The following is a 12,775-nucleotide window of genomic DNA, read 5'->3' as shown; positions in this document are numbered from 1 at the left end:
ACATCTAGGGCTACGGCCAAAACACTGCTCTTATCTCTTTTTGATGCCATTTTGAAAGGTAATGGTTACTATTCGGTTCGTCGCACACGCAGCTGTATGGAATATATACAGTAATTTAGTTCAGTAATGTGTTACAACGTTACTTCACTATGGTAAGCATAATCATAGAGAAAATAATCCACCACTAATATTTTCCTCTGAAATATTAATTGAAACCCCAGATGGCCAACAGAAATAACCTTGGTATTCAGCGGAATTAAGAAGTCCAAATTTAGGATAGAAAACAAAGTGATTTGCACAGCATCAGAACCATACGTCGCTGTTGGCTCACTGTGTGCAATGTGTTGCCCATAAATGAAATCTGCAGTATAGCAGACATGCAAACTAGTCTATATACCAGCTCCGTATTACAATTTACCAGACCTAGATAAGAATTGAAGACCTGAATATAAGGACGACCCAAGTCCAATTTTTGGCCAAATTCAGTTTGACATGGGAAATTGTAGCTTATGCATGGACTCATCTTGTGTATAAATGATAAATCCTAATTACCCCCGGAAGCGCCTGAAATGAATGAGTTAAATCTTATATTATTGTAAGAATGAAGGACTTGGGTCATTCTTACATTCATAATATAGCGCCTTCTCTCATCCTTCTCTCATCTCTATAGCAGAATATCATGTATATGAATCAAAGAACGACCCAAGTCCACCACACAAAATGGCCTCTCCACAATTAATGTAAATGTTAATTGTCATAATAATATATGTTCTAATTTGTATATACAATGTTGCCTTCCCATCACAGTTAAATAGAATATTAATCGACAAAATATAAAAGATATGAAGTTTTTTTTAGTTTATTCGAAATGGTCTTCCATGGACTTGGGTCGTTCATATATTCACATACTCAATTGTTATTAGTCTAGGGACAATTTCTTCATTTTACCTGATAAATCAATAACATATACTGTGATGCGGACAATATTTGGCTTTGTCAGTTTTGCTATTTCAATGTTTTGGGTTTCCGATAGAAGAAAGAGAAACATAAGGGAAAGATGTTGACAGCGATAACGATGCTTAGGAAGAATCTGACATTGTTGAACTTAAGTCAATGAGAGGTTATCAGATCTACCTGCAATAAAGATCTAAAGTAAAATCCAGAACTTTGAAGTTGAAACGAAGATACAAATCGATTGTATTCAAGCAAAACACAAGCCATATAAGACGAAAAAAATAACCTCAAGCACTGCTATATTTAAAGGACGGCATGGAACGGTGAATCGCGGGAAAGATTAGTTTTTTTTTTATCTCTGAATATGTGTTCGGATGAGAAAATAATGTAATTAATCACTATCAAGATGAAAATAATGAATAGAATTAAGTGTTTGATTTTCTATGGAGGCGAAAATATAAAACATAAAATTAGAATATCTTCAGATCATAAACAGTGAGGAGATGGAACTATCAATCCTGTTTGGTTTATTGCGCGCAGAGAATTGTGCGGAAAGGAATATTACGTAATATGAATGATTAAAAATGAACGGAAAGTAATATACATAGTATGGAGAACTGCAACCGCTGAGTAAATGACACCTCTGTAAAATCGAGGTACTAGTATTCGCAGTTTTCTTGAGGTGAGCCCCTATGAACTTGCTTCAATTGAAGAACTCCATACTCATTTAGGATGTAGATCCCTTGATTGTAGACTTGATTGCATTCTAAATAACATGTTTTCAATTACAGTGTTGTGTAAATACAGTCAACATAGTCGCTGGCTTAGGTCTAATGCCAAATCATCTCTCTCTCTCTCTCTCTTTCTCTGAAAAAGTAAATAAAAAATGAAAAAAAAAATCAACATTGATTACTGCAAGTGACCTTTTCCTTATGGCGATGCTCTTCAATAGACCGGTTTACTAATGATATGCATAATGACGTCAACCCCACGCGACCCTAGTAATTGTAACTAAGTCGGGCAAGCGAAATAAGCGCGGACGCGCGCGCCACACTGTTTTTGCATTCACGCGTGTATTGTCTAGGTTGCGGCCGTGTGCAAAATTAAAGATCTGTGCATACATTAGTAAACCGGCCTATTTAGTGGTGTTCTTTCGAAATCAAAATTATTTGATAACTTTTTATCTTGTTGACATAATTTTTATGCTGATTTTTTACTGATATCTTCTTATTCTCCATTTCAGATCTATAGTTAGGATTTTATGATTCATTTTTATTTATGTAAATTGTATTTTAATTGATTTAATTATCCAAGTTGATATTCTTGTGTAGTTTCTATTCTCTCGGGACACCATGGAAGAACAGCAGTATTCTTGAGGATACATTTGAATTGGTAATCCCTCCGCATTCATGTATGTTTGTTATGTACTGTATCTGCATGCTTTATATCTTAAGATTGTTTTATTCTTCTATTGTTACTCTGCTCTTTGTTATGTACTGTATCTGCATGCTTTATATCTTAAGATTGTTTTATTCTTCTATTTTTACTCTGCTCTTTGTATTACTCTCCGTCTAATCCTTGAATAAATACAAATACAATAAACAGATACCCACATGATCTTATGCGTGCACGTCACGAGACCGATACCCACGAGTCATACAGCCTACAAGTCATACAGCTCCAAGCCATACCGCTCACAAGTCATACAGCCCATGAGTTTGACACTATAAGCCAACAAGGCCCACGAGAACTACGAACTACGCGCCGTGTTGTATCTGTCGAACTCATGAGCTGTATGACTCGTGAGCTGTATGACTCATGGACCTGTTTTCCATGTCGAACTCGTGGCCTGTATGACTTGTGGGTGTCGGTCTAGTAGGATGACCCCAATCTTATCTCCATACGTTCATTCTCTGATAATGCACATTTAAAGTATGCATAATACGCATGTTCAAGTTCAAGTTAAAATTTATTCGTTTTTTTCCACAATATATAAACATAAGTCTCACTTTCTTGAGTCACAAAAAACAATGCGTACAATTTGTACAGAGAAAGCAACAATAATGAAAAAAAAAATAACAGTAGTGATACATTGCAATAGTTGTATACTGTGTGAGAAAAAAAAAAACGGAGGGACCCACTTAAAAGACAATGCTCCTCTTGTATCAAAAGATTGTGCAAAAATTGAATTGAATTGAAAAAAAAGCAGCAAATCAGCACAAAAAGTTTGTGACAAAACAAGTTTGGCAGCCCACTAAGAGACAGACGGACAACCAGTTACGCACAAAAAAAACAAACAGAGAATGAGCATAAGACAAGACTGGGACAGCAACAAGACTACTTGTAGGGAAAAAAGTGACTAAACGTCACGAGAGGAAACAAGACTACAGCGTGATAAAGAGGTAACAGAATAGGCAGGAATATGCAACAAAGACAACGATCCTCGGAGGTTTGAGGAAGAAAGAGAAGAAGAAAAAAAAAGAATATAGAACAAACCCTTCAACTTACAGACAAACCTTAAAGCTTAGGCAATAATAACAATAATAAAAAAGAACGGCAATGCAGATATTGCGGACGGGTAACTACCTAAGCCTATAGGCTCACCTGATTTTTGAGAGTCGTTATTATAAGATTGTAAAAAAAAACAAACAAACAAACTTTAATCTCCTTTTAAATGAGTATATAGAAGGAGAAGATTTTATATCATGATTCAGGGAATTCCAATAATTTGGTTCAGTGTAAATAAGCGTATTCTTTGCTAGAATCGTTCAAAGAAATGGTTAATGAAACTCGTTAGAGCGTCGGGTGGGGTAAGTATGGAATGATTGATTTTTTTTTTTTTTTTGAACATAGAACCAAAGATAGGTGGGAGTAAGCTGTTATCATTAATATACATAAATTGACGTAAATTAAATGAAAATAATTCGTTGATTTTTAACAGCTTAAAACAGTCAAACAATGCATTTGTATGTGAACGTGTTGGAGAATTGGAAATGATAGGAAAGCTTTCTTTTGCAGTAATAACTGTATTCAGCAGCGTCTGATGAGTGTTGCCCCAAGCTAAAATTCAATAATTAAGGTAAGAGAGTATCAAAGAGGAGTATAACACTAATGAAGTCTTTTCAGGAATATAAAATTTCAGTCTGTACATAACACCTGTATTACGAAAATAATTTTGTAGATGATATTATGATCAATATGTATTTTCCAAGAAAGTTTATTATCTACAAAAATACAAAGAAATTTAAAATATGACACACTTTCTAAATTACAATCATCCAGAACTATTTCTGAATTTAAAGAATCAACAGTATTACTGAAAAGCATATATTTTGTTTTTTGAACATTAAATGATAATTTGTTAGCTCTGACCCAGTTGGTCACTTTTTCAATTATGTATTAACTTGTTGAACAAGAACATCAATATCATTATGGGCAGGAAAACCGCTGGTATCATCAGCAAAGTGTATAAAAGAAAGTAACTCTGAAACAGAGGAAAAATCATTGATATATAATGTATGAATAACAGCGGCCCTAGAAGACTTCCCTGTGGAGCGCCACACTTATCATCTCTTATTACTGAGTTATTATCTCTAATTGAAACAAACTGTTTTCTGTTAGCTACATAACTCTTGAACCACTCCAAGGCCTTCCCGCGTATTCCATAGTGCGATAACTTGTGGAGTAAAATGCTGTGATTGATTGTATCGAAGGCCTCGGAGAAGTCCAAGAATAGAATGGTTGTCAGTTGCATTAACAACTTTATCAATAAAATGAAGAACTGCGTGGATGTTACCACGTTTTTTCTCGAAAAACAAACTGACAATTTGTGAATATCTTGTGCACATTAAAAAAAATAGTTCTGGTGGATATTATTTTTTTCTAAAACTTTCGACAATGAAGATAACAAAAGATTGGACGATAATTGCGGACAGCCATATTATTACCTTTCTTGAATATTGGAATTACTTTAGCCAATATCATTTTATCAGGAAACATACCATCAGAAATTGACAAATTAAAAATGTGAGCCAAGGGATCTGCTACTGATGATATAACTCCTTTAAGGATACAATTATCTATATCATAATAACCGGAACTACGTTTGTTTTTAAAGAGGATACAATGTCGATAATCTTATATCTATTTGTTGGAGTTAAAAAAATAGAATTGTGGTTACATTGGCCTAGGAATTCAGTAAAGTTTTGTTCTGTAGCCGGAATACCATGAGCAAGCGTTTCACCTATTTTTGAAAAATAAGAATGAAAAAAAAAAAACACACACACAAACATTTGCAATATCAACAGGGTCATTAATTATTTCATCATTCCACTTTATTTCACCAATTTCTGTTTTTTTTTTATTCGAAATAATCATACCCTGTTTTAAAACTTTTCAGGTATTCTTAATATCAGACGTGAATCTCAACAGCTGCTGAGAATAATACATTTTCTTTTCCAAACGTAAAATCCTGGTTACAGTGTTTTTATATGATGTATATCTGTTCTTTGTTCGTTCATTTTCTTTCATTTTGTATTTATAATACAATTGAATTTTTCTATCAATTGTATTATAAATAGACTTTGAAATTCATGGTAACCTAGGTGTCTTTTTATAATCCATTTTACTTTTTTTTTCTGCACGTCGGTGCAGAATGTTATTCTAATGCCTGTCCTCTTATACAATACAAATATTTACAGCTTTGACACTTTTACCAAGAAATGTCTTGTGGTAAAGAACTAAAAATTATAAAAAGATCACCACTTTCAAGCAAGAATGAATATATATATATATATATATATATATATATATATATATATATATATATTGAAACAAGAGAGGGAAAACTGACCAGAAACAAATAATAAATGGCGAAATTGCTCAAAGTTTTCGCCTATATATATATATATATATATATATATATCAATATACATATACATTACGATTTACACTCAGCAAAAAAGAGAGAAAGTAAACACTTTCAAGTTCATCTGGCTAAAAATTATGTTTTGTATACCATGTTAAAGGTGATTTAATTTACTAGCTATCAACCTAGTATGTCATTGAAAAGGTTAACTTATTGCATGAGTGAACACATTCGGTTTTTCTCTTCCAAGGCACTAAAGTAAAAATTGCAAAATGAACAAGTTGTTATTCAAGTGTGTTTTCTCTTCCATACAATAATGAGAACAACAGACACATTCAACACAATAGAAATGCAAATTAATTTGCAAAAATCAACCTATGTTATGTCTCTGTAACCCTCCAAAAATAAAAAAGGCAAAAAATAATAGAGGAAAATGAAGAATCTTCTGTCAAATCCACAGTCAAAAGACATTAGAAATAATTATGGTAACAAAGAAAGTAAAATTTGAAACGTTATTCCAAATTACGAACATTTGAAATGATTTTGTTCCAGACTTTTTTTTCATGCATTCTTACATTAGTATTCCTTAATTAAAAGGTAAAATGAAGAAATTCTGTCGATTTTATCACCTGTACGGCTTACTCCCTATGTCATTTAAAGTTTGAATTGATGGAAAATGCTTATGTTCCACCTTTAGTTTCCCCACTTTGTTTTTGTTTTCAATATAAAGGGAAACAAGGGAAAGGAAACTTATTTCTGCTGTTTCATTCATGTAACTCATTGCGTTAAATTGGTCTTTTGTTATCATTGCTATCTTGGAGGGCATTTGCAGATGAATTTCAATATGTCCAATTCTGCAATTTTTACTTTTTTGCAAAAATGAATGGGTTCACTCATGCGTAAAATTTCCCTTTGTATAAACATAACAGGTTGGTAGACATTATCAAAATCTTCTATGAAAAATATTAATTAGAAAAGGTGTTTACTTTCTTTTTTCTTTGCTGAGTGTATATATATATACATATAAATACAAACATAATATACATATAATTACATGTATATATATATATATATATATACCGGGTGTCCAAAAAAAAAAAAAAAGCGGAACGGTGGATTTTCAGTACTTTGTGTTCTAAAAGTGATATACTTTTTGACATAATTCGAAAGAGCATCTTCCGCAGAAGACAATGATTCCAAAATCATCAAATTTAGTTGAGTACTTTTTATTCTACGCCAATTTCTGAAAATGCAGTCATTTTCAAATTTCGCCTGATTTTTGCGACTTATGAGATCATAATTTGAGTGCGATACGCGATCCTAACGGTGAACATTGTGTAAGCTCGGTGATCCATGTCAACAAAAGATAAAGCTTTCACATTGGGCACGGGCCAGGAAAAAACAGTGTGTGTGTGTGCGCGCGCCCAATATGAAAGCGTTATCTTTTATTGACATGGATCAACGAGCTTACACAATTCACCGTATGGAACGCGTGTCGCACCCAAATTTTTATATCATAAGTCGCAAAAAATTGAAAATGACTGCATATACAGAAATTGGTGTAGAATAAAAAGTACTCAACCAAATTTAAAGATAATATAAAGTTTTGGTATTATCTCAAAAGTTTCCCTGAATTTCCTTGTCTTAGTTTGTGTTTTAGGTTAAAGTACCTTTCATATAACTAACACTGTGAGACTTACTCGCCCCAAAGTGCTCTCATGTCTTAGTAATCATTCAATAATGGTTTCGTACCAGAGCTGCCGCCGTACGGCGGCGGCGAGGTAGTACACGTATTGTGCGAGATAACTGCGACCAGCAGCGTGCAGTCCCATACGCATACTGTGTAGCTAACTGCGACCACAGTGGGAGAGCTACACTGAATGGACGGCCAGCGCATGCGCACACAAACATCTTATCAGTTCATGGATTTGAAATTTGTTCGCATGTTACTGTGATGTGTGCGTATGCGCTGGTCGTAGTAATCAGTGTATGTAGCTCTCCCAAGGTCCTCTCGACAGAGTCACATTCAGTCATCAATTCGAAAAGAAAGGGACTATTGGCAGAACCAAACGTTGCTCGAATCCTGTTTTCAAGACTTCAACTTAATTGATAAGTCTTCAAATTGAAGAATTTTGTGGATTTTAAGTTAATATTTACCCGCGATACTAAATCTGTCATGATCCTGAATGCTACAATGCGAAGCCCCATTCGCTATGCGTATGGGGCATGATTACTAAGAAATGACAGCACTTTGGGGCGAGTAAGTCTCACAGTGATAGTTATATGATAGATACTTTAACCTGAAACACGGAAATTCAGGGAAACTTTTGAGGTACCAAAACTTTTTATCTTTAATGATTTTGGTATCAGTGTCTTCTACGGAAGGTGGTCTTACTAAAGATGTCAAAAAAACAAATCACTTGTAGAACGCAAGGTACTGAAAATCCACGGTTCCGCTTCTTTTTTTTTTTTTTTTTTGGACACCCGGTATATATAAACACACACATATATATATATATATATATATATATATATATATACAAACATAATATACATATAATTACATGTATATATATATATATATAAACACACACATATATATATATATATATATACAAACATAATATACATATAATTACATGTATATATATATATATATATATATATATATATATATATAAACACATATATACAAGTGCCTAGTGATTTGTACCTTGTGTTCTTGCTTCAGACAATTGTCAGACCAGTTCAGACATGAAGATTGAAACTGGTGAGAAAAGTGAGCAATATGAGAATAGCGTTTTAACAGTGTGGTAAGGCACATGATAGCAGACAAATGCGGTTCAAATACTTTTTACATAGGGTAGTATTTGAATTTGAATTTGAATTTTCAATTTGTTTTCATATTTCTTGATAAAAAATACATCCCATAGAACGAAATTAAATAAAATACATGATATCCAACATAAATGGAATATTGAAATGAAATATATAAAGCTTATAGTGGTTGATCTATGAAAGTTGGAATCTGAGAACGAATGCTAAAGAAATGTAAAGGAAGCGAGCTTGTTGAGCGTAGGTCCCAATTAAAATCGAGCTATAAAGCTTGAGATGAGGAGCACGGGTACAACAAACGTCCGAAACATAGAGAAAAGGAAAATAAGAAATAGAAATATACAGGATATAGCAAATTCTTCTCTGATGCAAGTTTGGGGGACGGATAAGCCACATGCTGTGGGCGGATGAACGCGCGTGTGTTCGTGTGCATGTGTATGTCCCTCAATATTTCAAAATTTGCATGTTGTTATTTCATCTTTATCACTTCAGTTCTCATGACAACGTATTTTCACCACAAGGTTCCACAATTTTTGTTACTCTTCTCAGTTAACTTTGTTTTGCTTATGAAACCGTATTCTCTGTTGCCAAGGAAAGTAGAATGTCCATGTTATTTTCCAATAATGAAACAAAGTTTGAATTGAATTGAAATAGTGTGCAGAATAATTACAAGACACAGTATACCAAAATCAAACCTAGCACTTCTTCATTTTTCTCTTTGTAAAACAAGGTTTTCTTGTGGTATTTTTTCGCGATCACTCCGCTGTTTACTGACTCGACGAGGGTGCTCTTTAAGTCCATTCCACCTATCTCCTGTTCGAAAATATTCTCTCTTACTGTAATGATGATGTGTCCTCCTGAAATGTAAAGAACGAACAAAAGATGTTTATGAGAGATTGAACAATTGATTGATTTATTGACTCTATTTCATCACGGATAAAAACGTGCTTTTAGCTGTTAACTGGTTTTCAGCAAGACCTCGAACATTAATATAAAGCGTGTCTTCACAAACAGATTTAATAATCATCAGAAACGTATACGTAACATGAAGAGTATATACAATAAGCAAAAGAAGTCAAAATGACGAAAAGAATTATACATAAATATACAAAGAGTTGAAAAATGGGCAATCACTATATCACAGTGCAAACCGATTAAGACGTTTAAAAATGGTGGACGAGCGTTTATCAAGACGGGGGGGGGGGAGGTGAAATGAATTGACAGACCCGTCTGTTGCAAATTTTTGCAATCATAAAGCTCTTTTCTTGATTTCTGTCATAAATAATCTGATATCAATAATTGTCCTAAACTTTATAGGGAGATCATTAAAGACCTTAGAAGTTGAGTATAGTGCATTTTTTTCTTAGAAAATTGGTTCGTGGTTTTGTGAGAACAACAGTGGTATTATCGTTTGTAATAAGACCGAGATCTATGAAACAAGACAGCGAGATTATAGAGCAATTTAAAGATGATTGTCAAGGTCTGAATCTCCCGATGATTTTTTAATGCTTTAGACATCAGTGGTACTATACAGAGCTTCTTTATTGGTTCGAGGCCATCATTGTAAACTGTTCTCTCTACTTTCTATCCAATTAATGTGAAAAATTATTTCTCTTTGTCATTAATAATTTGTACCATTTTGTAATATTCTTGTCCCCACCGCTGTAATGAGAATTAAAATAATGATAACTAGAGAAGCACTCTGAGAGCGCAGACCTCCGCCAAGCATGCAGCTCATATCCACCACTGATCTTCTTCCCATAGAGATATCAGTGATTTCCACCCATACGTATTTATGGCACTGTGTGCTGAAAGTCGCCGGATTTCCCAATATGTGAGAAGCCTTAGTTTGTTACGTCATAAACCGTCAGCTGCACGGCGCGCCTCGCCCTAGCAGAAACTGGAGCACGCACTTTATAGTGCGCGCATGCAAACCTCCAATACGCGCAGCCTGAACTCCCAAGTCCATTGACCCTACCTGCCAAAATATCAGACATCCTTCATAAATTCCCCCAAAATTCTCGGATCACTGCCAAAAGTTCCTCGTTTGTTACTTGTGTCACTCTCAACCTTTCCTGCAAGTTTCATCCCAATCCGTTCACTACTTTTTGAGTTATTTTGCACACGGATAATCTAACTAACTAGCAAACCAACGGTAACGAAAACATAACCTCCCCCCTTGGCGGAAGTAATAATAATGAAAATGATAATAGTAATGATAATAATAAAAGAAGAATTACAATGTATGGTCTTTTTAATCCAAACCTAGTCTTGTCACTTTTACCACTAACCTGCTAAGGTCATTTTCATCACCCAACCATAATGGGATTCGCGTCATGGATGTTTTCAGCTGCACACGACTGGTGCCGATCTCCAAAATACAATTAATGTCCAAAATTATTTTTATCTTTGCCACGAATAATTTGTAACATTTTGTAATATTGTTGTCCTCACCGCTGTAATGATAATGATGGTAATAATAGTAACAAAAATTTACGAGTGGAACGGAATTGTAGTTAAACACCTAATGAAATCAAATAACCAAAGCATATAGCTAACTTAACAGTTTAACCCTTTCATGGTGATCCCTTCAAAAGGACATTGATATTGCATTATCATAACATTACATTAAAGAACCCAAGGCAGTTAAGGTACAAAATCTTATGTAGTATACATGACGATCCTTTAAAATATTTTTGTACATTCACTATGTAACATTGAAATTATAGGAAAATATCCAGCGTGGAGGGTGATGTGATACTGTTATCTTCACACGAACCGGTGGAATGCTTCAGCTAAAAATGCAGCATATAATGTTATATTGCACGTCACCTTGTCGTTTGTGAAGTTATTTGCGATAAATTCCCGAAGAATGTACACATTCTAGACCTTGTTCTGGTAAGCAATATGTAGGTAAACATAGACAGAATAAATCTTTTATCTAAGCCAGCTTCCATCATGAAATGAATTCTTCATCCACTTTGTATTCAAAACTACAAATGAGATCCTGCACAACAAAACCGATAAAAAGTCGCCAGATGTAGATCTTTAGTTGAGAGCAGATTCTTAAAGAGCAGACTCTAAGCTTTAAAATGATTCATAACTTAATTCAAATGCACTCTCCTAACATACCTAAATACCAGAAGGAAATCACATACTCTTCAAAAGTGTGAACTGAAAAAAGAGGCTCTAAAGTACAGGGTCTATTCAAGCGCTCAATCTTTACCAAGCCATGCTAGCTGTGTCTTGAAAGGGAGAAGACACAGGATGTAAACCACTGAAGCAACAACAATAATGGATTATCAGATTAAGCTAAAATTGAACATGTTCTATAAACACATTCTGTTCAGGATTGATGCCAACTTTCAAAGCAGTAGTAGAGTTGTCCTTTCAAAAGTTATCAGACTTGAAAGTGAAGAGTGTGTAAACGATTTCAAGAAATTAAGAGGGATTTTAAGACATACCTGATCATTCTATTCGCTCCCCCAAAAATGGGCTGAAGAAAAAGTCCTGAAAATACAGTTTCCCATTCATATTATCATCCCAAATTAAAATGAAATAATATAGAAGAAGGATAGCTCTTTTAAGAAATATAAGGAACTAATAATTGGCAATTTTCCTTTTTGAATCATCCCGTAAAATCAAGGTGTGCGACTTTTTCTTCGTTTTGTGATGCGCGGTCACAGGTAGTTCCAGTTATACATCCGAATGGGAGTGCTGATACCAAGAATTGAGTGGGATGCTTTCCAAGATGGGCCATAACACTGTCAAAATGACCACTGATTATTTTGTGTTCTTTTACACCTGAGATTGATTAATGATCCATGATAATTAAAGAATGCAGTCATAATGGGATGTGCGTCATGGACGTTTTAAGCACGTGACTGGTGCCGATCTCCACTTACCAGACTTCGTAAGACGTATCATCTCAGGCAGGCTGTCGCCTTTTAGGTGTCCTGGGGTAAAACAACCAACGCTATAAACAGCGTCGAAGTATCCTACATCATACATTGTAGGTCAGAGAGAGAGAGAGAGAGCGAAAGGAGATAAAAGCGAGAGAGAAAAAAAAAATTGGGTGACATACGAACAGACAATCACGACTTTCATTACTATCGTTAT

The sequence above is a fragment of the Diadema setosum genome, chromosome 6 (assembly GCF_964275005.1).
Source record: "Diadema setosum chromosome 6, eeDiaSeto1, whole genome shotgun sequence".
NCBI classification, from domain to species: Eukaryota; Metazoa; Echinodermata; class Echinoidea; order Diadematoida; family Diadematidae; genus Diadema; species Diadema setosum.
The sequence above is the reverse complement of the archived record's forward strand: the minus strand, read 5'-3'. Positions refer to the sequence as shown.